This window comes from Cryptomeria japonica, chromosome 5 (genome assembly GCF_030272615.1).
Source record: "Cryptomeria japonica chromosome 5, Sugi_1.0, whole genome shotgun sequence".
Taxonomy (NCBI): Eukaryota; Viridiplantae; Streptophyta; class Pinopsida; order Cupressales; family Cupressaceae; genus Cryptomeria; species Cryptomeria japonica.
The window spans coordinates 885,318,093-885,330,188 of NC_081409.1; the positions used below are offsets into that span (position 1 = coordinate 885,318,093).

General features: G+C 37.6%; 1 protein-coding gene across 5 annotated transcripts in view; it reads right to left on the reverse strand.

Moving 5' to 3' along the window:
* The window catches only part of LOC131028011 (uncharacterized), a 202,597-nt gene that overhangs the window by 128,203 nt on the left and 62,298 nt on the right, over positions 1-12,096 (reverse strand). Inside the window, exon 2 of one of the 5 annotated variants that reach the window (XM_057958128.2) lies at positions 738-832. The exons of the other annotated variants lie outside the window; for them this stretch is intronic. The gene's annotated coding sequence lies outside the window, so the exon portion shown is untranslated. The remainder of the gene's footprint in view (positions 1-737; positions 833-12,096) is intronic. 5 annotated transcript variants of the gene reach the window in all.

Here is a 12,096-nt window from a genome sequence, read left to right on the forward strand (position 1 = left end):
CATTTAATAAAAATGACTTCCCTACATAAAGATTATAATCTATAAGAGAGAGAAATCATTATGTCAAAATGGAATGTAATATAACTGGGAAGGAAGATAAATTGCTGTTACAAAATAAGTATTGAAAAATTAGATAAATTATAAAATAGTTAACAATTATCGCACAAATGGTTATTCAAATTGAATTAAGGACTAAGCCAAGAAATAAGGAATAAATTAATTAAGATACCTCTTGCAAGAAAATGGAAGGAAGTACTGAAAAAACACTAAAGACATTTCAAATTTAAATTCAAGAAAGAATACAAGCAATGAATAAGATAAGGAAAAAAATAGTACAAATCAAATAAGGACTAAAGGGAGAGACCACAAGGGATAAAAAGAGGAAGGACAACAAGGACACATTGTTGGTGCCAAGAAAAACAAATAAGAACGCAAAGGAGGAGAGGAGAAGAAAGCAAGAAAGGATAACTTAAAGTTTAAGTCAAGCGTCAGGAGGTGAGGTGGAGAAACAAAGAGTAAAAATGAATGGGGGGAGCAAGGGGAGAGAGAGGTGGGAGGGTGAAGTAGGGAGAAGGATGTTGTATTATATAAGTTGGAGTAAAAATTGCATTTTGGATGAAGTAAAAGATGTTTCTCTTAAATCTAGAATTTGAGTTTGAAATAAAGGTATATTGGAGTTTCTCCCTATTATTTTCCTGTGGTAAATATCTAAAAGTGAAATTTTCAGAAAAACTCACTTTTTGCAACTGAAAATGTCAAATCGAAGTCAAATCCACCATAGCACAATGATGACCCTATGCAGTGGTGTCCATGAAATTCCAATAGCAACCTACTACAAAACAATGATTGAACGGTTGTTCTGAATTAGAACTTTGAATGTTAAGATAGTCTTCTCTATACTACGATAGAGATAGTAACAATGTGGTCACAACCCTAGTCCATAGACATTTAGGTCTCAAATGGATTGTTCTGAAATTTTATTTTCAATGTTTGATTAATGCATATACACCTGAATTATAAAAGAGAAAAATAATTCAAGTATAGACTATGATATATTTTGTAACTTCCGCTAGTGTATGAATAAGTGTTTGGAAAAGAATTAATTTGTGCATAGTGCAGGAAAGCCTATTTAATCTTGTACAAAAATTGGAGCCCCATCTCTAACTGCTTAAACACGTGTTGGAACAAAAGATCAATCTCCCACTCTCACTTATTTTTTAGCATGTTTGTGAAAAAAGGAAAGGAAATCCTTTATGTTTATAAATGAGAACAAGGCATATTATCCATTCTTATTGAATCTATTTGCATGCTAAAGGAATGGCATGCCTTACAAGTATAATTGTTCTTCATTGTATTCTCCTATCCTTTATCTCATGCTTAAAGGAAAGATTATCTAGTGTAGATAATGTTAAATTATTTAATCTGTATATGAAAGGAAAAAGGGTGAATTAGCAAATGCTTTCATGATAACTATTAATAGGTTAAGATAAGTAAAAATGAAAAAAATATCTCTGCTTTTGTTTAAATGGTTAAGTAGGAAAATGAATTGACTTAACATGAAATTATACTAGTTTAAATTAGAATTGCTTTCTTATATGTTTAATAAGTTATTAGTGCACTTTTCTTGTAATGTCCCCACTTGAAATATAATTTAATAATAAATGATAATAATAATTAAATTAAAATTCAAAAGAATAAAAATAAAAATAAAACATAAAAGAATATAATTAAATATTATTAAATATAATTAAAATTTGATTAAAGTTAATGAATGGTCAAAAGGCATGAAATGATAAGTTGTGACTCCCCCAAATATGAGGTATAAAAGGGAGGAGAGAACTCATTTGAAGAGGGGATAATTTGGGAATCAGAAGTGCAGATCTGATTGTGAAAGGTTGTGTCCCTTTCAAAGAGCAGACATAATGAAGAGTTGCACTGTTTCAAAAGGGTGCTAATGGTGAAAGGGAGTTGTTGGCGTGTTTTTTATGACATCACCTAACACAGAATAAAGTTTCCCAATGTTCACTTTACTCTCTCTTGATCAAAGTACGACTGTGTGCTAAGATTGCAGTAAGTTCAAACAATCAACTCCAAGGTTCCTATATGCAATGGACGTTACTCAGTTGGCCTGATGCGTGTTGAGGTGTATTTTGTACACGACCAAACACAGAATAAAATACCTAAAGGTACCTTATCCTCTCTTGAATAAAGCTCCCGAATGCTGAAGATATCGCAGAAGGATCAATCGGAGAAGCTTCAAGGTTCCTGTTATGTAGGATCTCTACTCGTGGATAAGCTCTTTGTGGTATGATGTGATTTTGCTGAAATCACAAGGGGACTTACACTCGATGACCTGAACGTCTGATTTGCTGGAATCACAAGATTTCACTGGCCTAGATTTTGAAAAAAAAAGAAAAAGGATGAGGGCGAGGAAAGGATCTAATTCTAACACTAGGAATGTAGGAGCAATGAATAACCTTTGGTGAAATTCTAACTGAGTCTTGTCTTGACATCCCAAGACCATCTCCACAAGGTTAGTGCAATCTTCGGAGGAAAGCTTTATGATGTTCAGATCATCGCTACAGGCATAAACACCATCAGGTTGATGCATATCAATGAAGAAGCGACAATTGAAGTTAAGCTTAAGCTAAATGATTCCAATTGACTACACAAGGCAAGTCTGCAATCAACAAACTACTAGTAGTATGGATATACAAATTTCACCATCAATCAAACACATTTCTTCCACTCATCTAATAACATGAAATCAAATCCGAGAAGTATAGAGACCATGCAAATTGTTGAATCGACCCATAGATTTCACCATTTCTTCAATGAAGTTTACAAGTCTTTTACAACAACATCTTGGCAACAATCTTTGCCTTCTCTTTCTATTCTACTCTAACTGCTATTCTATTTGCTATTAATCATTAGCTATTCTAACCTCTATGAACTAACTATTAACCTTCTAGCTATTAATCACTAACTATTAGCGTTTACAAATGAGGAGCCAGGGCTTATATAGCGCCCTCAATACAATTCAATGGCTCCGATCAATTTGAGATCAATGGCCGAGATTTTACAATGAAAACCCTAATTAGGGTTTGTTACAACAAACTCAATTTTGGCCAATGAAATAATTGCATTATTTGGACACATGTCTTCTCTGGAATATTCGACCAATGGAGAACCAGGGTAGGTACATCGAAGTTTGTGCCATCTCCCATGAGTCAGGTACATTGAATCTGGACACGCTGAGGTGGACCAATCCGACTGGAGGAGTGATGACTGGGATGCCACCTTGTCTAACACTTGTAACTTGGTAGATATTCAATTTGATGTTGCTGAGAAGCTATCTTTAATTAACTCTTCTGAAACTGTCTGCTTCTTCAACGAACCCTTGCTTTAACTTCCTTTGTCTTCGATGTGCAGGATGGATGGGGTACCTTTCCTTCAAATGCTGGACTGGAAGAGGTCGTCCTTGATGATGCTGGGCTGGAGAAGGTCGTCCTTGTTCTGGCCTGGTTTTCTTTCATCTACCAAAACAAAACAAAAGATGATTAAGGACACATGATAAATTCATTTCAACATAGCATTTTCAACTTAAATCATCAACGAAAAGATATTAACATGAAACTTGCCCAAGATTTTCTCCAGGAACAGACCCTATAAGAATTTCGCCCTGGACCCTTTGGAAGGGTCAGGAGCGAAATTCCAACTTTAGCTCAAAATTCACATTTTTGAAGGTCAAACATCTTTCCAAGGTATTCCAAATAGTTTTTCTCACCCTAGTCCAAGCTTGACTTAGCACAAAATTTGGAAAAAAGGATGGTTTTAGTGTTTTTCACTCTGGACCCTTTGGAAGGGTCAAGAGCGAATTTCTTGTTTGTAGCTCATTTTTTCATCATTTCAACTTCAATCCACCTCACAAGGCAAGGAAACACTTTTCTTCTCTCATCCAACCCAAGTTTATCTTGATTTTGCAAGGCAAAATAGGTGATTGAAGGATTTTCGCCCTGGACCCTTTAGAAGGGTCAAGAGCGAATTTCCTTCTCTGGCCTAAAATCATCACTTCAGGAGACAACCATCAACTCAAGGGCAATCACAAGGGCATCTTTTACCTTAGTCTAGGCTTGGCTTGGCACAAATTTTGGAGAAAATGATGGGTTTTAGGATTTTCACTCTGGACCCTTTGGAAGGGTTAGGAGCGAAAATCTTGTTTTAGGCTCATTCCTCCATCATTTCAACTTGAACCCACCTCCAAGACTAAGGACACATTGCCTCACTCCTATCTAGGCCATAAAAATCAAAATGTTAACTTGTCTTGCAAAGAAAGTAGGTGATCCTAGGATTTTCGCTCTGGACCCTTTGGAAGGGTCAGGAGTGAAATTCTCATTTTGGCTCAATTCCTTCAAACTTGATAGTTATTGACCATTCAAGGACATGCCTAAGGACTTCTTTAATCATGATCCACACTAGATTTGGCATGAAACTAAGGGAAAAGATAGGTTTTACACAATTTTGCCCTGGACTCTTTGGAAGGGTCAAGAGTGATTTTCCTTTTCTAGCCCAAAATCATCATTTTTTCAATCCCAATCTTCTTTGCAAGGTGAAATTTCATCTCTTTTCGCCTTAGGAACAAAGTTTTAAGCTCAAGAAAGGTTAAAAAAATATGCTTGTAAGGAATTTCGCTCTGGACCCTTTGGAAGGGTCAAGAGCGAAATTTCCATCCTAGGCCAAAACACTCATTCCTTAACTCCTTCAAACATCCTTAAGGGTTTCAATATGCCCATTCTCCCTTTCAACATGCCTTGGACATCAAAACCTGGCCAAATAAGGAAAGAAATGAGGTCTAGGAGGATTTTCGCTCTGGACCCTTTGGAAGGGTTAGGAGCGAAAATCTCATTCTTGACTTTATCCTTCATCTTTTCAACTCCAATCTTCTCTGGAAGGTAACAAAACATCATTCTTCACCCAGGAGACAAGGTTTGTGGTCTAAGCAAGGTCAAAAAAATAGGCTTGCAAGGAATTTCGCTCTGGACCCTTTGGAAGGGTCAGGAGCGAAATTCACCTTCTTGGCTAGAATCCTTCATTTTTTCAAAGCTTTCAAACATTTCCAACGTCCAAGCATGTCTACTCTTCCCTTCAAAATGCCTTGCAAATCAAAATTTGGTCAAATAAGGCAAGAAATGAGTCTTAGGTTGATTTTCGCTCTGGACCCTTTGGAAGGGTCAGGAGCGAAAATCTTGATTTAGGCTTTAATTGCTCATTTTTCAAACTTCAATCTTCTCCTAGAGGCAAATATAGATTGTTTTACACTTGAGGAACCAGGTTTTAAGCCCATTCAAGGTAGTAAATGAGGATTATAGTGAATTTCGCTCTGGACCCTTTGGAAGGGTCGGGAGCAAAATTCCTAATCTTGGCCAATATCCTTCACATTTCTATGTTCCATCACCTCAAAAGGCAGAGACATGTTATTTCCTCCCCAAATTCGCCCATGGAACAAGGTTGGTATCCAAAACAAGGGAGCAAATGAGGCTTATGAAGAATTTCGCTCTAGACCCTTTGGAAGGGTCAGGAGCGAAATTCCTATTTTTGGACAAGATCCTCACTTTTCAAAACACTTCTCAAGGCAAGAACACATCAAGACTCACACACAATGCCTAATAAACCAGCGCCCATCCAAAACAAGGAAGGAAAATGAGGGTTATAAGGATTTTCGCTTTGGACCCTTTGGAAGGGTCAAGAGCGAAATTCCTCTCCCAGGCTAGAATCCATCATCCCAAGGTCTAAAATCTCCTCTCCAAGGCAAAGTTGCATCAAACCTTGTCAGTTATGCCTCAAAAGTCTACAAACTTGATCAAGCTAAGGAGAAAAATAGAGGAAATATGAATTTCACTCTTGACCCTTTGGAAGGGTCAGGAGCGAAATTCACCTTAGGCCATGATCCTGACTTCATTTTTTCGCATTTCTTCATTCAAACAATTGCTTTTGCCTTCATTCAAGCCTAGGAATGCGTTAGTTCTAGGTTTTGGTCAAAGTAGAATGTCTTATGGAGAATTTCACTCTGGACCCTTTGGAAGGGTCAAGAGCGAAATTCGCTTTGGACCCTTTGGAAGGGTCAGGAGCAAAATTTGACATTTTGGACTCTCCGTCAAGATCATTTTATGGAATATAACATTTAAGTATAAGTGACATTTCCTTATACTTTAAGTTATATTCCATATATACTTCCAGGATGTTTGAGAGTGGTTTCGGACCTCCAGGAGTTATATTGCAAAATCTAGTTTTTAGAGGATTCTTCAGTTTTCCAGACTTAGTCAAATTTCAGGATCAGGACATTCTAGACTTAGCCAAATTTCAGGGTCAGGGCATTCCAGACTTAGCCAAATTTCAAGGCATTTGAAGATCAGGATGACATTCCAGACTTCATCACTCACCAACTAGACCTAGCTCGGACCTTCAAGAATGATACCCACTCACAAAGCAAGACACAATTAGCAACAAGAGCAAAAACCAGGCCCTAAGGAAGACTCTCAAAGAAACCCTAATTCTAGGGCCCTGTGGACTCACCCTAGCTCAAGCAAAGCCTGCAATCCAACGATCCCCTCGACAACACTCATCCTGCAAAGGCTAACAGACAAAACCCTAAAAGACCTAGAAAACAAACCCTAGAAAGCAAAAAGCAGGGGTCCCCATTTGCAATGGGGCGATGTGTGAATACGTCACAACAATGCGATATGTTGGTAATCCAAGAGGACTTACGTTTGAATCATTCTTTCACTTCTTTGTTGTGGCTCGAACTTCATCATCGACTATGGCAGTTCTACAATGCTTCTGCTTCAAATGAACTAAACTAAAAATAAAGGGGAAAGGGTTAGAAGGATCTAAATCTACTCCTAAGGGCAGCGATATCAATAGATAATGCTTTAGTGGACAAATTCCAAATAAACCAAGCTCTGCTTCGCCAAGTTTAACTACAACTCCACAAGATCCGGTGCAATCTTCGAAGGATGTTGAAGGATTTTCACATTGAGAAAGTGCATTTGAATACCCAACACGGCGCAATCCAAACAACTATTCACAATCGAACTTAGCACAAATTTGGTGGCTCAAGCTAACTTTACACTGCAACTTTAATCAACAAAATGCAAAAAGTATGAACCATGGAAATTCATCATACGCCGTTACATTCTCCATTGAAATCAAAGCACTATACTACTTCTACTCTAAGTGAGGAAGGTGAAACCATGCAAGTTTTGAAAAAATAACTTAAGTAGACACCATCAAAGAACAATGTTTCACTATTATTATCTCAAAAACTTATCACAACAATTTCATACAAATCTCCCTCCCTTTACAAATAAGGGGGGTCACCCCTTTATATAGGCTTCATGCCTTGGCTACATGCAAAACCCTAAGTAGGGTTTACCCTAAAAGATTCCCACCCAAGATGCAACAAGGTGGGAATATTCATTGAATGCCCATTATGCCCATATACAATTAACTCCTACATGCCCAAAATCGCATCCACTTGTGCATTAAATGCACCGTTTTCCATCAAATCAGCCCAATACATCATAAATGCAATAAATAATCCTGTATGCAAAATCGCCCATGATGCCATAAATGCACCATCATCTCCCGAACGCGACAGCTACATGCAAAAGATGATCCACCACCTCACCATGCATTGACTCAGCCGCCATTTGGTCAAATATTTTGGCAATGAATGTGCCACCATACTGCCATGCGTTCAATAGATTCTTGCCATGCAAATGGACCCCACCATAATTTATAATTTTCTTGTTTGTGCTTCATTAATACGGAATATCCTCTTTGCATGTCACCAACTCATCCTTTACAAGAATCTTTCCATTCCGGACTCACAAAAGACACTTTGGAAGATTTTCCTGCCTTAGAAGAATTTTAACAAATTTATCCACCCCCGCAAGAATCCTGCACATCTGGAATTCTTGGAAAGAGAAAAGAACTGGAGAGAGAACTTTATCCAGGAAGAATTTTCTTGAGTTCTTGAATTTTCCATGTCCTGGAATAGTTTTTTCATCAATTTCCAACATCTCCTATTTATTAGGAATTTTTCCAAATTAGTGTTCCAGGGAGCAAGAGAGAGAAAATTCTCTCATGAATCCAAATCTGAAAAAAATTTGAAATTTGGATGAATTTTGATGCCCAAAAATGGATTTTTCAAAAAAAATTCCGAGGGGAATTTTCTTGTTTAGTTCATCCTTGTTTCCTATTTTCTTTGACTTCGAATTTATCTTTTCAATCTTGGACGTGGATTCCATGATGAAGAGGAAATTTCACTTTTCTTGGCACCTTGAAATTGGCATCCTTTCCTAACCTTGGGCGCCAAACATATTTTGTGAAGGAGTTTCATGTCTTAGGCAATCTTCTTTGCTCACCTCCATTTAGCACTCTGCAACTGTCTTGGGTGCTAATTCCATGTAAGGGAGGAATTTTGAAGTTTTCATCTATTCCTTGGCACCTCCAACTTGGCGCCTAAGTCCTAAAATGGGCGTTGATTCTCTATAGAGGAAAAAAAAATTCTTTTTCTACTTTTCCATGACCCTATCTCTCTAGCGCCCACACTTGGACTTGGGCGCTAAAACACCCCAGTGGAGGAAGTTTGAAACTTTTTGTTTCTCCTTGGGGGCTTGGATTTGGCGCCCAACCTTGCGCTTGGGCAGAAATTTAGCATGGAGGAGGAATTCTCAAGTTTCTTGCTTTTCCACAGCACCCTCATTTTGGGGCCCTAGCACAATCTTGGGTGCTATTTCCATGCAAAGAAGGAATTTTCTATCTTCATGACTTTTCCATGACCCCCCCCTTCTTTAGCTCCCATACCTGACCTTAGGCACCATTTCCACCACATGAAGGAATTTGACTTGTTTCTTTCCAAACTTAGTCAATTTTGATCGTTTTCCAGATTCAAGATGCCTTATTTGGATTTGATGTGATTTTGCCAAACCTAGAATGGATGTCCATACTTAACCATTTTTTGATCAATTAGCTTGCTTTTTCATCATTTCCGAATTTAGAAATGTTCACAAATGCTCCATCTTCAGTGTTTGCCTGCGAAGAACCAACCACAAATAGGCTATCCAAAAATAGAAAGTGTTTCAAAATGTCAAAGTTAGGGCAAAACAAGATGCGGAGACCCTTACTAAAAATAGTAAGCTTGATTTTTGGCAAATTTAGATCAATCCAGGATGCAGTGAAATCCCTAAAAAATAGGAACTTTCTAAAAATAGAAAGTTGCTCAAAATTCGCTCAAATTTCACATGCAGGTTCCTTAAAGGGTCCTAATTCCAATGCAACACTCAATTTTTCCAAAACCCTAAAAGAAAGGCCTCAAATCTAAGTTTGAAGGGCAAAACCCTAAAATGGACCTAACGAGTTCCAAACTTAGCCAAATTTACTCAAACGACTTGTAGACTTGATCAAATTCACCCCCAAACACTTGCAGACTTGATCAAATTGACCCCCAAACACTTGGAAACCAAGGAGACTGAAGAGACTGTTGCAAAAAGACCCAACAAACCAAAACCAAAAGACCGAGAGGGCCTAAAAAAAGTAGGGGGTCCCATTTGCAATGGGGCGATGTGTGAAAACGTCACAACAGGTGTGTCTCTTGCCAAAGGGCATACATGATTAAGAGGTGTGACCTCTCCCTCACATTGAGAGATATCAAGGAAAGGAATCAAAGCATCCAGTGAATCACCATCAATCAGATCAGATCAAATTTGTTATTAAGTTATAGGCAGTAACATCTTTGTTCTTGGTGGTATGCATAGGGATGTGCTGAATATGTACGTTTAGTATATAAACCGTAATAATGTTCTTATGCAAAATTTAGTAGTAATATTAATTTAGACTACAATATGTATGACAGTCATAATATACATCCATAGTACAAAGTGATATTGCCATAACTTTGTGATATTGCTCTTTGGGAATTGACAGCCTCCTAATAGGGGACATTACATTTCTGTTTTAGTAAGTGTGGGAAGACATGGTCATCCCTCTTTGGATCTAATACCTTAGCGCAAAGTGGATCTAATGAGCCCTCAACTTCTTTTATAAAATAAATAATTAACTTTATGGAGCACCATTCACCTTTTTGAGGAATAGTAATGTTTTCTCATGAATAAAGCTTTCAAATCAGCGCTTAGTGATGACTCATTGTTTGAGTATGGTACTGACATGGCTTTTGATCAAAGTGATTGTGAGGAGAAAACAGATTTTGATGATCATATAGCTCCTAAAAATGAAGATAGTTCAGAATCTAATGCTACACGTACAACCAAGTCACTTGGTTGAACAAAGAACTAGAGAGTTAGGTGAATTGAACAATCAACTCTTGATCACCAATGAGAAAAAGATTAAAGTCCTCACAAGTTTGGACAACACCCACAAGATTCTTGAAATTCTCATGCAGAAAGACGTTGAAGGTAGAGTTACTTCTTCAAATTTGCAACTTATCAAAGACTCTTTGGAGACAATGAAATCAAATACTTGCACTTGATTAGAGATTGAGATTAAAAGGAGGCCATTAGTGCATTCTAAGAGGAGAGAAGGGTTGATGAGCTTACTCTTGAGCCCGATTCAACAAAAGACATGTTAGAAAATACTCAAATGGCACTAATGAAGATAGAAGGTCAGCTAGCTGATACAAAAAAATTCAGGGAGCAAGAGAATGAACAAAGAGCTAAAGAAATCAAGCAAGTAATCAATGAGCTTGATACTCTTCAAGAGGAGTTGATTTAGAGAGTTTCCCAAAGAAATCAGAAGTTGTGTGTGCAGATTTGGATCAACAAGATGGGTTTGAGCAAGAGGAAAGGTAGGACTTTCAAATTTATGATAATCCTCTCTTTGACATTGGTGCAATGTCAACTTATAATAATAATTCACTCTTTCTGATGGAAGCTGAAACTTCTAGTGACAATGTCAAGATTTGGAATCCCAGTGAAGTTTCCAAGAATGAGATATAGTGTGATTTTCAACTTGCTAATGATTCAAGATCATATCATTAGGATGTGCCAAACTTTGTGATTAGTAATCCTCCAGGAAGGCAGCCTGATAAAGAATGTGTAAGTGAAGTTTGAAGATGAAATTTCCACATGGGATGTGTTTGAACATGAAGACTACATCATGCCTAACCTTGAGGAGTTTCCAAAAAGTGATTTTGAGCTTGCTGAAATTTTCAGAACGGCAGTAAATAAAACAAGTTCAAAACATGTTTTGCATAAAGAATTGGTAAGACAAGGATCTAAATATAATTTCCACTTATTTGACAATCCACTTTTGGATTAGGAGCTGATTTGACATATGTTAATCCTTCTTCGAAATGGAATATGGAGGCTTCGATTGCTCCTAGACCCTTGATTGGTGATGCTTTCATGGTTGAGTTGCAAGAGGGAGTCAAAGATGTCACAATCCTCCATGGGAAGTGTTGATGTGTTTTTTATGCACATGCGAACACAGAATAAAATACCAAAAAGTATCTTATCCTCTCTTGAACAAAATCTTCTGGATGCTGAAGATTTGCTTAAGGTTCATCCAAGAAAGACTCCAAGGTTCATGAATGTAGGGTCTCTACTTGTGGATAAGCTCTGTTGGTTGATGTGATTATGTTGGAATCACAAGGGGACTTACATTCAAATGCCTGAATGCTTGATCTGCTGGAACTTAGGTCCTATCTACTCAATTGGAAGATAAAAAAAAGAGCAAAAGAGGTAGGGTTTGAGAAAGTATATGCTAGGACCTAGAATGTAAGAAGATGAATGAATGACTTTATGGAATCCTACTGGGCAAGGTCTCACCATCAAATAGAACAATTTGACACAAGCTCAGTGCAATCTTCTAAGGACGTTTCAAAGGTATTCGAACCAATACCACCAAACATTGATCACCATTCAAGTTAATGCATAAACAATGAGTGTAGGACGATTTGAGGTTAAGCTCATGTTATTCCAGTTGACCATGCAAAGCACACTTACAGTCAGCAAGAGGCTAGTGGTATGGACTAACGGATTCCACACAAATGCATTCAACAAATTTTTCCATTCAATC